This window comes from Salvia splendens, chromosome 2, assembly GCF_004379255.2.
Source record: "Salvia splendens isolate huo1 chromosome 2, SspV2, whole genome shotgun sequence".
Taxonomy (NCBI): Eukaryota; Viridiplantae; Streptophyta; class Magnoliopsida; order Lamiales; family Lamiaceae; genus Salvia; species Salvia splendens.
The window spans coordinates 10,279,984-10,295,506 of NC_056033.1; positions in this window are offsets into that span (position 1 = coordinate 10,279,984).

The window sequence follows — 15,523 nt, forward strand, 5'->3', positions numbered from 1 at the left end:
ATATATAGAAGACAAAAGACCATTTTTAGTCCTAAACTTATTTCGATTTTATGTTTTTGGTCCAGAATATTATCTTTTGAATTATTGCATCCCAAACAAATGAAAACGGTTCGAATTTAGTCCATTTTGGACGGAGCTGTTAAATTAACGGTCAAAGCAAATAAGTGAGTTTTCTGACTGGATTAGCAATTTTTATTGGAATTTTTAAATTGTTTGAAAAATAATAATTTAGAAAATAGATTAATAAATAAATAAAATAGAAATAAAAAAAAGAACTTAGATTAATTTAACGTCTCTTTGCTTATGGATCGAACCAGAAAGGAATTATAAGCAAGATTCAGGGTTTGAAGGTTGTGGCACAGCTGAAGATTCCGAAATATTTCTATCAAGGTAAGTCAACGAGCTGTGGACCTCACGTAGGCAGTTGAAGTCATCTGCGGCAAAGGAGACAGAGGCCAATAACAACGAGAGGGAGAGGAGCTGCGATTCGTCTTGATGGAGACGAATATTCATTCCTTTGATGTGTGTGAGGGGGAGAGAAATTGGGGAATGGCTCGGCTAATGCTCTCTAGAAAGCTACTGTGTGTTTGTCTGTGTCGATTCTACTGGGTTTCCCTTGGCAGCCGAAACCAACGATGCCGATGGGTTCCCTAAGGACGAAATGCGTGCAACCAATTGTGAAATTGAGGGAGATTTAAGGAGGGGTAGGAGGAGAGGGTGCCATGGTATAGCTTAGCGACGAAGCTGTCGTCGCCGTAGGCGAGTATGAGGGGCAGGAAACTTGTGGCAAGTGTAGATTTTGATGGCTTCGAGAGGGCAACTAGGGATAGCGCAAAGGTGGGAAGATGGGAAGGAAGAGTGTGCGGTGGAGCAGAAGGGGGTGTTGCAGGGAAGGGGGTGGCGCCACTGAAGCCGTCGATGTTTGTCTGACATGGTTCAAACCGAAAACCAAATCGAAAATGAGCTCCATGTATCTGAAATTAAATGAAATGAGAGAACTAGAGTTTGTAGAGTATTCTTGGGTTGAATGAGGAAGAACAAAGAGTATAATTTGGATTGAAGAATGTTTCCGTGCAATGTGGATGAAGACGATTAATTATTTAAGAAATATTGAAAATTATAATTCATTTGGAATTATGATATTAACTAGGTCAAAAATGACTTAATTTCATTTGACAGTTAGTTTTCTAACGGCTGAGTCAGAAAAGGACCATTTACGGACCGTTTTCATATGTTTGGGATGCAATAATTCAAAAGATAATGTTCTGGACCAAAATCATAAAATCGACATAAGTTTAGGACCAAAAATAACCTTTAGTCTATATAGAAATGACATATTTAGTCATATGGTTTAGACAAAGTGTAATATCTAGAATGAAGCATAAATTTTAACAGAGATCATGCATTTAGATATTTATGATTTTTGTCCATCAAATTGTTGTTGTTGATACGGTATATTAACGATTTATTGTAGCAGAATCATGATTTGTTAACACACTGAAGTTAAGATTATTTGCAATCATATAAGTATGTCCCAAAGACTCCTCAACACAATGGAGTGACAGAGAGGATGAACAGAGCGATTTGTGAAAGAATTAAATGCATGTTGTGGCATTCCAAACTGCCAAAATCCTTTTTGGGGTGAAGCTATGAGGACTGCAGTTGACTTGATCAACCTTTCTCCGTCAACTCCTCTGAGCGGTGACGTTCTAGACAGAGTTTGGTCCGGAAAAGACGCATCTTACAAATACTTTAGAGTGTTTGGCTGCAGGGCATTCGTGCACATTCCAAAAGATGAGAGATCCAAGCTTGATGACAAAACCAAACCATGTATCTTCTTGGGATACGCTCATGAAGAGTTTGATTACAGATTATGGGACCCGATTAATAGGAAGATCATCAGAAGCAGAGATGTCGTATTCCTTGAAGATCAAGTTGCTCATGATGCGAAAGAAAAGCCTGAATCTAATTCAGAAGTTCCTGTAAACTTAGATCCAGTTCCTTCACCGACGGTTCAGTATTACAGAGGAGATATCCAACCGGAGCAAGGCGATCTGATTGATGATGGAGCAGACGACGAGGAGATTCGACCCACATGAGTATGTAATGCTCACTGATGGAGGAGAGCCACAAAGTTTTGCTGAAGCCATGGCGCATGACCAAAATGAGAAGTGGTTAGAGGCTATGAAGGAGGAGATGAACTCCTTATATCAAAATCACATCTATAACTTGGTGCAGTTGCTAGCCGGCAAGAGACCACTAAAAAATAAGTGAGTCTACAGATTGAAGGCTGAGGAACACAGCTCACAACCAAGGTACAAGGCCAGATTGGTTGTGAAAGGTTTCAGTTAGAGAAAGGGTGTTGATTTTGAAGAGATTTTCTCACCAGTGGTGAAGATGCTTCAATCGGAGTCGTGCTCGCGATTGCTGCCAGCTCAGACCTAGAGATCAAGCAACTTGATGTGAAGACGGCGTTTCTGCATGGAGATTTGGAAAAAGAAATCTACATGGACCAACCTGAAGGGTTCAAAGTCAAAGGGAAATAGAACCTTGTGTGCAGGTTGAGGAAGAGCTTGTACGGCCTAAAACAAGCTCCCAGACTATGGTACATGAAGTTTGAGTCCTTCATGTCAACCCATGGCTACAACAGGACCACCTTAGATCACTGCGTTTTCTTCAAGAATTTCGCAGGGGGTGACTTTATCATACTGTTAGTCTACGTTGACGACATGCTGATTGTAGGCCATGATGCCAGCAAGATTGATGAGCTGAAGAAAGAGCTAAGCGAGTCTTTTGCGATGAAAGACTTGGGCGCGGCTAAGCAGATCCTTGGAATGAAGATCTCCAGGGATAGAAAGAGCAAGAAGCTCTGGTTATCTCAAGAACAATACATTGAGAAACTTCATGAAAGATTCAGTATGAGCAAGTCGAAGCCAGTCATCACTCCACTTGCGGGTCATATGAAGCTCAGCTCTGCTCAATGCCCGACAAGTGAGACAGAGAAGGAATAGCTGCGAAAGGTACCATATGCTTTTGCGGTGGGCAGTCTAATGTATGCTATGATATGTACCAGATCAGACATAGCTCACGCAGTTGGTGTGGTTAGTAGATTTCTCTCTAACCTGGGAAAAGAGCATTGGACCGCAGTGAAATAGATATTTCGGTACCTGCGAGGTACTTCTAAACTTTTTCTAAAGTTTGGCAACAACTATATCCTACTAGATGGATATACGGATGCAGACATGGCTGGTGACGTAGATTCCAGGAAGCCCACGTCCGGATTCCTGATGAGACTTGCAAGGGAGCTATCTCGTGGCAATCAAAACTTCAAAAATGTGTGGCATTATCCACAATCGAGGCAGAGTATATAGCTATGACGGAAGCTTGTAAAGACATGTTGTGGTTGAATGAGTTTTTACAAGAGTTGGGCTTGAAGCAAGAGAAGTATGTGTTTTACTGCGACAGTCAAAGCGCAATTCACTTGAGTAAGAATTCGAGTTTTCACTCAAGAACGAAGCATATTGATGTGAGGTATCATTGGATACAAGAAGCACATGACAGAAAGCTTTTGCAGCTGGAGAAGGTGAACACCGATGAGAACGGTGCCGATATGCTTACCAAGTCCTTACCCCGAGATAAGCTTGAGATCTGCAAATGAGAAGCGGGTCTCGTTGAATCCCCACATAAGGTGGAGGAGGAGAATTGTTGAGTATTTCCACCCCATGTGGAAGCCACCATCTTTGACCATAAAAAGATTGGTGAGGATGTTGCAATAAATGCAACAAGATGGAAATGACATTATTTACACTACATAAGTCCACACATGGTATCCTCCTTCAACAATTACGGCTATAGGGATGGCTGTAGAGGCGGTTGTAGGAGAAGAAAATTGCAGCTCAATAGCTCTATAAATAGAGCTCACTTCCATCGGTGAAGAGAGTGCGAGAGCTAAGAATCACATTAGCTAGTGAGAGAGAGCAAGAGAGAGTGCGGTGAGTGCATTTCTGAGAGAAGAAAAGGTGAGGAAAATTTTCTATCTCCCTTATAATTGTAGCTCAATCCTCTTGTGTATATTCCAAGTTATTTAACTTGAGATTTGTGTTTCCCCTATAGAGTGTAGGGAGAATTTATAAGCCTACTATATACATAGTGGAAGATTTAGACTTCGATCTCGTGGATTTTCCCTATTTGGGTTTTCCACGTAAAATTCTAGTCTCACATTTTTATTCTGCACCAAATTTGTTTTCTTGTTTTGGTCTCATTATTTAATCCAGCAAGAGGGAAAAAAATTATCCTGGTTTCGCTGTGCAAGTATCAATTTATTTTTGATACTCTCTTAGCTTTGTACGTCTCACAACATCAATTAATGAGGTGTACGTGAGGGCGCATTGCATCTGATCATAGCTCAGGATCTTTTCTAATTAGGGCTGAGTATAAATACTCATTCAAGAAGAGAGGCGAGAAGGTAGGAGAAAAATTACACACATTCAGTGAGTGTTGGAAAGAAATCAATCAAGGATCAATTAGGGACCTAGAATTGATATGCACACATTAATGATAATTGATACTAGGGCAAATCCTTACCATGTATAGAAGATCTCATTGTGTATTTAGGTAGCCTCCACTCTTCATTATAAAAACAACCATCGAGATGAATAAAAAACTAGCCTTTCAACATGGCATCAGAGCATGCTTTTCGATCCAAATTGGTGAACTCAGAAATTGATTCATCATAGTTCAATACCCTCCTCAAACCTCTGACCAAAAACAGGGCAGAAATCCACAAAAATGTCAGACAACGAAGAAGAGAAACCACACGTAGAAGATGCAAGATTAAGGATGAGTAAACAAGTTACTCTCGCAGTCAAACACAATGGAAATAACTATCCTCTATGGCACAAACTGATGAATATAGCCATTGGAGGAAGGCGAGCAAATCGGTACATCACAGGCGTACCACAGCCACTAGAACCGGGGACAAAGGGCTATACCGAATGGGAAGAAACCGACATGATCGTATTCTCATGGATAGTCGATAATATCGAAACTGATATTGTCGTGGACTTCGCGCACCACCAAACCGCACAAGCTCTATGGGAGAGTTTGTTCGTCACATTCACAAGCACCTCCGATCCGTACCTATTGTACGATTTGAAGGAAAAGGCGAGTAAGATAGTGCAAGGAGAACAAGGACTCGAGACTTACTGGCGACGTCTCCACAGAATTTGGATAGAGATAGATTGATGCGAAAATCGCCCAATTGATTGCTGCGACAAAGGGGTCGGACAATTTCGAACCTACATCGGAACAAGACAATTGTTCAAATTCCTCACCGGATTGAATGAGAAATATGACGGAATCCGGCGCGATATACTCAAAGAGCAACCACTGCCCTCAGCCGAAGTCGCGTACGGACGGGTGAAACAAGAAGCTACCCGGCTCAAAATTATGCCGCCGGCAGCTAACACGGATCCTCCAACCGCACGGCGATCGATGATTCATCATCGGGCGGAGTAGGGCTCGGCTTCGCTGCCCGGAATCTACCACAACAACGTCCCAATCATCCTCCACTGCCACGTGCCACCGGACCCAACTGTAGAACAGGATTCAAACCGGACAAATCGAAAATATGGTGCTCCCATTGTGGAAAACAGAAGCATACCAGAGAATCGTGCTTCCTCCTTGTCGGATTTCCCGACTGGTGGGATGAAAATCAGAAGGCGAAGGCCAGATTAGCAATCGGGGTGGAAGAACCGGAGGGGGCAACCGCGAGGCCACCAACCCTCGGGGAAGGACTGAGATGGAGATTCCCGAACCGGAGGGGGCGGCCGACGTGGAGAGGCGGACGGGATGATTAGAGAAGCAGCGTTCGCTGAGAGGAAAGGAGGCAGATCTGGCGTTGGAGGTAACGAATTAGGGTTGTCTAGCCCTAATCCACAAAACTTTTTACAATCAAGTCCTCATATTATGCCTAAAATACAGAAAGTACCCCACCATTTACAATCTGACCCCCACATAAATTGTTGTATTCAATTTACCCCTCAGCATGTTAAAAACCGAAAAACAGCCCCAACCTTGTCTAAAATATCATATGTGACCCCAAATCCCTTTGCACCCTTAGAAAAAATTTCTACTGCACTTATGGCCCGAAGTATAATTAATTCTAAGGAGAGTGGATGGATATTTGATTGCGGGGCCACGGATACGATGACATATGATAAAAATGATTTTTTCTGTGATTAATGAGGCTACAAAAAGTTTGATTCAAACTGCCGACGGGGAACTGACAGACGTTAGTGGAAGTGGGACCATAGAAATTTCACCAACTCTAAAGCTGTCCAACTGCCTTTATGTGCCCAAATTATCCCATAAACTCATGTCCATTAGTCACGTGACTAAGGAGCTCAATTGTACATTACTAATGCATCCCAATTTCTGTGTTTTACAGGATATCAGGACGATGAGGATAATTGGGCGTGGCACTGAGCGTCAAGGCCTCTACTATGTGGATGAGATTACTCAACAAGGTGGCACCGCGATGCTTGCTCACGGATCTGCTAATCGAGAAGCCTGGTTGTGGCACGACAGATTGGGACATCCATCCTCGGGTTATCTTAAAATTCTGTTTCCTAAGTTTTCTAAATTTAAAGACATTTCGTGTGAATCTTGCGTTTTGGCGAAAAGCCACAGACAGTCTTTCAAATCTTGCGAGACTCGAGTTAAGAGTATTTTTTCTTTGGTACATGATGATGTGTGGGGCCTATTGTTGGTGATCATGGTTTTAAATATTTTCTCATATTTGTGGATGACTGCACAAGATTAACTTGGGTATATTTTTTGAAAAATAAGTCAGAAGTTTTTGAAAAATTTGTCAGTTTCTTCACCTTAATTCAGACGCAGTTCCAAACTTCCATTAAGGTCCTTCGGTCTGATAACGGTAGGGAATTTGTTAATAAGGAAATGGCAGAATTTTTTAAAAGTAAAGGCATCGTTCATCAAACCACTTGCCCTTATACCCCGGAACAGAATGGAGTAGCAGAACGGAAAAATAGATTAATTTTGGAAGTCACCCGAGCCCTGTTTTTTGACTCAAATGTCCCAAAATTTTTGTGGCCTGAAGCTGTTGCTACCGCTGTGTACTTAATCAATCGTCTTCCTACGAAAATTTTGGGTATGCGAACCCCCCTACAGGTTCTTTCAGCCCTTACTACAATTCATGAACCTCTAACTCTTCCCCTTCGAGTTTTTGGTTGCTATGTTTATGTACATATTCCCAAACATGAAAGAAGTAAATTTTCTGCGTGTGCTCTTAAGTGTGTTTTTTTGGGATATGGGACTAACCAGAAAGGGTACCGTTGCTATGACCCAACTTCTAGGAAAATAATAACAACCATGAACTGTAATTTTCTGGAGTGTGAATATTTTTTCCAAGCCCAAACTCTGGGTCAGGGGGAGAGTTGTGATAGTCAGGGGGAGAACCCGAGTGATAACATTAGACCCCTTAGTTGGGCTGTGTCGCCACAATCAGGCAACTCACTGGCGGGACCAACAGAGAATACAATTATTACTACTAGCTCAGTACAATTATTACTCCTAATGAATCTGGTGTAGAAGAGAATACAGCAATTGACGGTGACACAGGAAGATATGTACTTCCACCGAGGAGCACTCGAGGAATACCAGCAAAGCGCTATAGCCCTGAAAGGACTAGCTCCAAGAGTCGGTATTCTGTGGTGAATCTGGCAAAAGCGAATTTGAGTGAGATGGCAAGGGCATTTGCAGCAGCCCTCTATGAAGAAGAAGAGCTACCAGGGACAGCAGAGGAAACCATAGGGATTGCTCATTGGAGAGAGGCTATGCTAGTAGAAATGAGAGCCCTGATGAAGAACAAAACATGGGAGGTATGTCTAAAGCCAGATGGAATCCGCACAGTGGGATGTCGATGGGTCTTCACCATAAAAAGAAGGCCAGATGGATCTATTGAACGGTACAAAGCAAGACTGGTGGCGAAAGGATACTCCCAAACATATGGAGTCGACTATGCCGAAACATTCTCCCCGGTTGCAAAGATGAGTACCATTCGGGTGTTGTTCTCTATAGCGGCAAACAGAGATTGGCCACTGCACCAGTTTGACGTAACCAATGCATTCCTACATGGTGAACTGTCGAAACCCATCTACATGGAGGCACCGCCGGGTTTTTCAGGGGAGTTTGAAGGAGGAAAGGTCTGTAAGCTGAAGAAGACCTTGTATGGACTCAAACAGTCACCACGAGCTTGGTTTGGGAGATTCATGGAGGTAATGAAGAAGTATGGGTACAAGCAAAGCAACTCGGACCACACACTTTTTTTGAAGAAAAGGGAAGGAAAGATCACGTGCTTAATTATTTATGTGGACAATATGATACTCACAGGAGATGATGAGGATGAGATCAACCAGTTGAGGAAAAATTTGTTTACTGAATTCCAAATGAAGGATTTGGGCCTACTCAAGTATTTCTTGGGAATAGAGGTATTGAGGTCAAGAAAGAGAATCTTTATTAACCAAAGGAAGTATGTACTCGATCTCTTGGCAGAAACCGGGCTACTTGATTGCAAGCCAGCAGACACCCCTATGGTACAGAATCATGGTCTCTAGATAATTGAAGGGGCGGAATCAACCCCTCGCACAAGATACCAGCGCCTAGTAGGGAAGTTGATCTAGTAGGAGTGGTTCGTCAATTCATGCATGCACCCCAAGCTGCTCATTGGGAAGCGGTATTGAGGATTGTTCGCTACGTAAAGGGAACACCAGGACATGGGATTATGTTTGAAAAACATGGACACCTTGAAATTCATGGTTTCACAGATGCTGATTGGGCTGGAAATCCAAACGATAGAAAGTCGACCGCCGGATACTTCACCTTCGTAGGGGGAAATCTTGTCACTTGGAGGAGCAAGAAGCAAAAGGTAGTGGCTCTATCGAGCGCTGAAGCTGAGTTTCGAGGGATTAGGAGTGGGCTGACTGAAATCTTATGGCTAAAGATGACGGAACTGGACTTGGTCTCACAAGAGTCTTGTAAATTGTTCGGCGATAACAAGGCAGCGATCAGTATATCCGAGAACCCAGTCCAGCTTGATCGCACGAAGCACGTCGAGGTGGATCGACACTTCATCAAGGATAATATTGAAGCTAAGGTGGTGGAAATTCCGTTTGTTAGATCTGAAGACCAACTGGCAGACATCCTCACAAAGGCAGTAGATTCGAGGAGTTTTCATGGAGTATTAGACATGTTAAGGATGGGTGATCCCATCACTTAACTTGAGGGGGAGTGTTGGAAAGAAATCAATCAAGGATCAATCAGGGACCTAGAATTGATATGCACACATTAATGATAATTGATACTAGGGAAAATCCTTACCATGTATAGAAGATCTCATTGTGTATTTAGGTAGCCTCCACTCTTCATTATAAAAACAGCCATCGAGATGAATAAAAAACTAGCCCTTCAACAGTGAGCAATACACCTTCGAGAGCTGGTACAAGATTCAGTTGGGGAAGAAGGCTGTGGGGTGATCTTAGTGATTGGAAAGTGCAACTCAGTTCTAGGTGTTCTCACATCACATTGGTTACTTGATTCTCTGTCAGGTTTCAGTTGTGGCCAGCTTGTGTTTGTGAAAAGTTCTTGTGAAATTTCCAGTTCTTGTACAATTGTAATCCTCATTTCAATATCAATACAAAGTGCTCGAGTTCTCCCGTGGATGTAGGCTTAATTGGCCGAACCACGTACGTGTTGTGTTTTTCGGTTCTTGCGTTTTGATTTTCATTTGTGTTTGTTGCAAATTGGTGATTTGATTTCACAAATTGGCGCCGTCTATGGGAAGCGGAGTGCGCAAGATTGACGATGGCAGCTAATCGATTTGATTTCGAGAAGTTCACGGGTAAAAATGACTTTGGGCTTTGGAAGGTAAAAATGAGAGCTATGTTGATACAGCAAGGGCTCTGGGAAGCGCTGCAGTATAAGGAGCCGGATAAAACGGCTGATCTTGAAGATAAAACAATTATCAAGAAAATAGATATGATGGACAGGGAGCATAACGCCTTGATGTGAGCCTGGGAGATCGAGTATTGAGGGAGGTGTGCAAAGAAAAGACACCATCTGCCGTTTGGAAAAAGCTCGAGTCGATCTACATGACGAAATCCCTTTCCAACATATTATTCTTGAAACAGAGATTGTATTCTATCAAGTTTCTTGAAGGGAAAGGAATTATGGAGCAACTTGATGATTTTGTCAAAGCCGTGGATGATTTAGAAAGTGTAGATGGGGAAATAAAAGATGAAGATAAGACTATCATGCTCCTTAATGCCCTTCCCAAGAGTTTTGATCAACTCAAGTATGCTATCTTATATGGAAGAGATAGTTCTCTCACTTATGAGGAAGTTCTAACAGCCTTGAAAGCAAACGAATTTCAGAAGTTCTCTGTTGCTAAACCGCTAGATCAAGCGGGTGAAGTTCTCAATGATAAAGCTGGGGATAAGAAAGCTGGGAAGAAGAAGTGGCAGAAGAAAGAGAAACCTGATAAAAGGGAAGAAAAGGAAACTAGATCATGCCATTATTGCAAGAAGCCAGGGCACTTGAAAAAGAATTGTTATTCATGGAAAAGAAAGAAAGAAGAAGAAGCAGCTGAGGAAAACACCGCAGGTATTGCTCAAGATGTAGAGACAACACAAGCTCTCAATGTAGCAGTTTTCACATGTGTCCCAGGATTGAATGGTTCAACAATATGAAGCAGTCTACTGGATCAGTTTTTCTAGGAAATAATCAGGTTTGTAAAGTCAATGGAATGGGAGATATCAAATTGAGAATGAAGAATGGCTCTCTGAAGATCCTCACTGAGGTCAGATATATTCCTGACATCAAAAGGAATTTAATTTCCTTGGGAGCACTTGAGAGGAAGGGCTGCTCTTTTCTGTCTGCTGATGGCCTAATGAAAGTGATGAAAGGATCTGAGGTGGTCATGGAAGCTAAGCGCAGGTATAGCTTGTATTACCTGGAGGCTATAGTAGTGATTGATCAAGTCAATATGGTGAAGGAAGTTGATCCAGAAACTTGGCACCTCAGGCTTAGACATGTTTCAAAAGATGGAATAAACCAGCTAATTAAATGATGGATTATAGAGGCTGACTCCAGAATGGTCTCTAGAGATTGTGAAGTTTATGTTCTTGGCAAGAGCAAAAAATTAGTCTATCCCACTGGAAAGCACACATCATCCTCAACATTGGACTATGCCCATAGTGATATTTGGGGCCCTGCTCAGACCATGTCAGTAGGTGGAGGCAAGTATTTTCTATCAATAGTGGATGTTTATTCAAGAAAGATTTGGTTATACATCATGAAGAGAAGTCTGAAGCTTTTAATAAATTCAGAGAATGGTGCAAAGAAGTTGAGGCCGAGAAAGGATCAATGCTTAAGTGTCTTAGAACAAATAATGGCTTGGAGTTCCTTTTTCATGAATTTGATGAATATTGCAAACTGAAGGGAATTAAGCGGCATAGAACTGTACCAAATAATTCACAACAAAATGGAGTGGCAGAGAGGGCAAATAGAACTATCATAGAGACGGTAAGGTGAATGTTCATCTCATCTGGAATGCCTTCAAAATTTTGGGCTGAAGCAGCTGCTACATCAGTATTTTTGATGAATAAATGTCCTGCAGCAGCAATAGATCATCAGACTCCTGACTTCTGATTGTTTGGCCATCATGGAAATTACACCATGCTAAAGGCCGTTTGGGTGCAGAGCCTATTCATACATCAAGCAAGGCAAGCTCCAGCCAAGAGCATTGAAGTGCGTTTTACTAGGTTATCAAATGGGTGTAAAGGGATATAGGTTATGGTCTATAGAACCAGGAAATCAGAGAGTTGTGATTAGCAGGGATGTGATTTTTAGAGAGAATGAAATGCCTTACAAAGACACAGATACTGCTAAGAAGTCATAAAGTTCTAATGCACTAATTAATGTAGAGCTGCTAGAGGAATCAGATGTTAAGCAGCAAAGTGAAGGTGATGATACATCAAAAGCTGGGGAACAGATTCAAGAGATTAGTGATAATGATGATGATGTTCCAGTGGGAGGAAATCTTGACAGCTATAAACTAGCAAGAGATAGAGAAAGAAGAACAAACATTAAGAAACTAGCCAGGTATAATAATTCTAGTCTGATATAATATGCCTGTTGTGCAGCGGAGGAGGTGGAGTCCACTGAGCCTGGAACTTATATAGAAGCAGTCAGGAGAGCAGAGAAAGAGACAGTTGGATTAAAGCTATGCAAGATGAGATTAACTCCTTGTTGAAGAACAAAACATGGATTCTTGTTACAAGGAAAGTGATGCAGAAACTGATTGGATGCAAGTGGATATTCAAAAAGAAAGTCGAGGCATTAGAAGATAACAGAATCAGATACAAGGCCAGGTTGGTGGCTAAAGGGTACAATCAGAGGGAATGAGTCGATTATAATGAGATATTCTCCCCGGTGGTAAAGCATAGTTCTATCAGATTGCTCATGGCCTTGGTTGGACAAAATGATTGGGAATTACATCAAATAGAAGTAAAAACGGCTTTCTTACATGGAGAATTGGAGGAAAGTATATTCATGGAACAACCGGAGGGGTTTATAAAACCAGAAGACGAGGGAAAGTTTTGTCTATTGAAGAGAAACATTTATGGACTTAAACAGTCTAGTAGGCAATGGAATATTCAATTTGATGAACATATGAAGAAGATAGGGTTTGAAAGCTCTGAGTATGATAGTTGTGTTTATATAAAGTGAAAGGATGGAAAATCAGTAGCTTTCTTGCTCTTGTACGTGGATGACATGCTAGTCACGGGCTCTGATATCAATGAGATCCAAAGAGTAAAAAATGATCTATTAAAATGAAAGATTTGGGAGAAGCAAGAAGGATCTTGGGGATTGATATCATTAGAGACATGAGAAAGAGACTATTGTGGTTGAGTCAACAGCATTACATTGATAATGTACTCAAGAAATTTCAGATTAACGAGTCAAGAACAGTCTCTACACCATTGGGGCTGCAGTTTCAACTGACAGCCTAAATCTAAAGAAGAGGTGGAGCAAATGAATAAACTGCCCTTTGCCAGCATGATTGGAAGTGGCATGTACGTGATGATATGTACTAGGCCCGACCTTGCTCATGCAGTGAGCATCACTAGCAGGTACATGAGCAACCCATGGAGGATCCACTGGCAGGCCTTGAAATGGATGCTAAGGTATCTCAAAGGGACCAGTGACTATGGAATCTTGTACAAGGGAAGTATGGATTAGACTAGAGACAGCCTAGAAGGCTACAACAATTCTGACTTCGCATCAAACCGCGACAATAGGAAGTCACAAACTGGGTATATCATCACTTCGTTTGGTAACTGGGAAATCGAATATGCAATTTGTGGTGGCTTTATCTACAATAGAGGCATAGTATATTGCCTTGACTGATGCAGTTGTCACGACCACAATTCCCCAGTACTAGTGAGTGTAGCTATTTCGCGACAAAACATGACTCATGATCATGAATTAAACATAAATGAAAGTGCATCTCAAAATAATGGTTTCGAAGGTCAAAGGGGAACTGTGTATGGACTGTGTTAGGACATCTTTGACATCAGATTTATATTTCATGAGGAAAGTCCAAACGAGTCTAGAAACATCATCAACAATGGTGAGGAAATAGGTAAATCCATGTGTGGTGCAAGGATTAAAAGGACCCCAAACATCACAGTGTATCAAATCAAAAGGGTAATCTGCTATAGATTTGGATGGAGTTAAACTGAGATGTTTTTGTTTGGCCATTGGACAGATATCACAAACAGAAAGGTTTCTATTTGGTAAATGCAAAACATCAGAAATACATTTGAGTTTATTTATGGAAGGATGGCCTAGTCTCATATGCCATGTATCAACAGAAACTATTTTGTTTACAACAGAAACAGAAGCTGAAGGAATAATACCAGTATCAACAACAAGAGTGTAAAGGTTTCCAACTCGTTTACCCTTCCCAATCAAAGTCCCCTGTGAAGTTTCCTGGATTGTGAGTGAATCGTGAGTAAAATTCACAACACAAGGTAAAGAAGTTGTTGAGGAGCCGACTGAGATCAGGTTGAATGTGAAGGAAGACACACAAAGAACATAGAAAATAGTGATTGAAGATGTGAGATGAATGGTGCCTATATGTGTGACAGTTGATGTTCCACCATTAGGCAAATTCACAAAAGTTTCACTGACTGGTGGAGATGAATCAAACATAGATAAATTGCAACAAACATGGTGTGTAGCACCAGTATCAATTAACCATGAATGAGGAGCAGAAATATTAGCTATAGAGGGAGTGAAGGAAAAAGTACCAGCAAAAGGAGATGGTTGTGAAGGTGGAATTTGAGATGATGAAGTTGAGGAATGTATGAGTGTGACAGAGATGTTTTTTGGTGGAGCTGAAATGGATTGAGAAGATGAGGATATGCCAAGATGAGACTGCAGAAGAGCCATGAGTTGCTAGCATTGCTCCATAGGTGAATGTATAGAACCTGCTGTGACAGATGAATTTGCATCATTGTTAGTGAAATGTTTATCACTATAGTCAGTAATATTATGCTCCACCAGATTTACTGATTTAGGCTACATTGAGTTCTTGAACATAGGTTTTCCTCTGCCACGTCCAAAACTAGGTGGAAAACCATGTAGAACATAGCATCTATTAGCGGTATGATTGTTTTTACCACAGTGAGTACATAACCTTCCTCTGCCGTAGGATGAGGAAGCAGCATTTGCGGCAAATAGTTGTTCACTTGAAGAATGAGAAGCATATGTATGATCTATGTTCCTTTGCCTTTCCTCCTGCACAACCATGGAGAAGACGTTTGATAGTGATGGTAAGGGCACCATAGATAGAATGGTAGATCGTGCAATCATCCTCTTGAGATGCTTGCCATCGCCGCACACTATTGCATCGCCAAGTGGAACAGGTACACCAAGCAATCGGTTGAAAATATTTAAACTCATCCCAAACTATCCTTAAATTGGTGAAATATGAGCTGACGTCATTCTGACCTTGAGTAAGGTTCATGATTTGTTGACGAAGTTGATAGGAACGTGCCGAATCAGATTGTGAGAAGCGATCGCGCAGATCTAACCAGATCTCATAAGCATTCTCCAGATACATTATGCTTGAACAAATTTGAGGTGAAATTGAATTTCGAAACGATGAAACAACCATGCTGTTATATCGAATCCATACCGGAAGTAGAATATGATCATCATCCGGTCGAAGTAGAGTGCCATTGATAAAAGGTAGTTTCTTCTTAGTTAAACAATTTGGCGGTTCTACCAAAATTCTGATCGGATACAATTCAGGTTTTTAGAAGATTAGTATGTAATCCTGTAATAAATTTGAAAGACGAGGAAGAAGATGAAACGACACATCCTTTCGTTTCCCTAACTGTTTTAACAGTTTTTTAGCGGTTTAAAGAAATTGCAA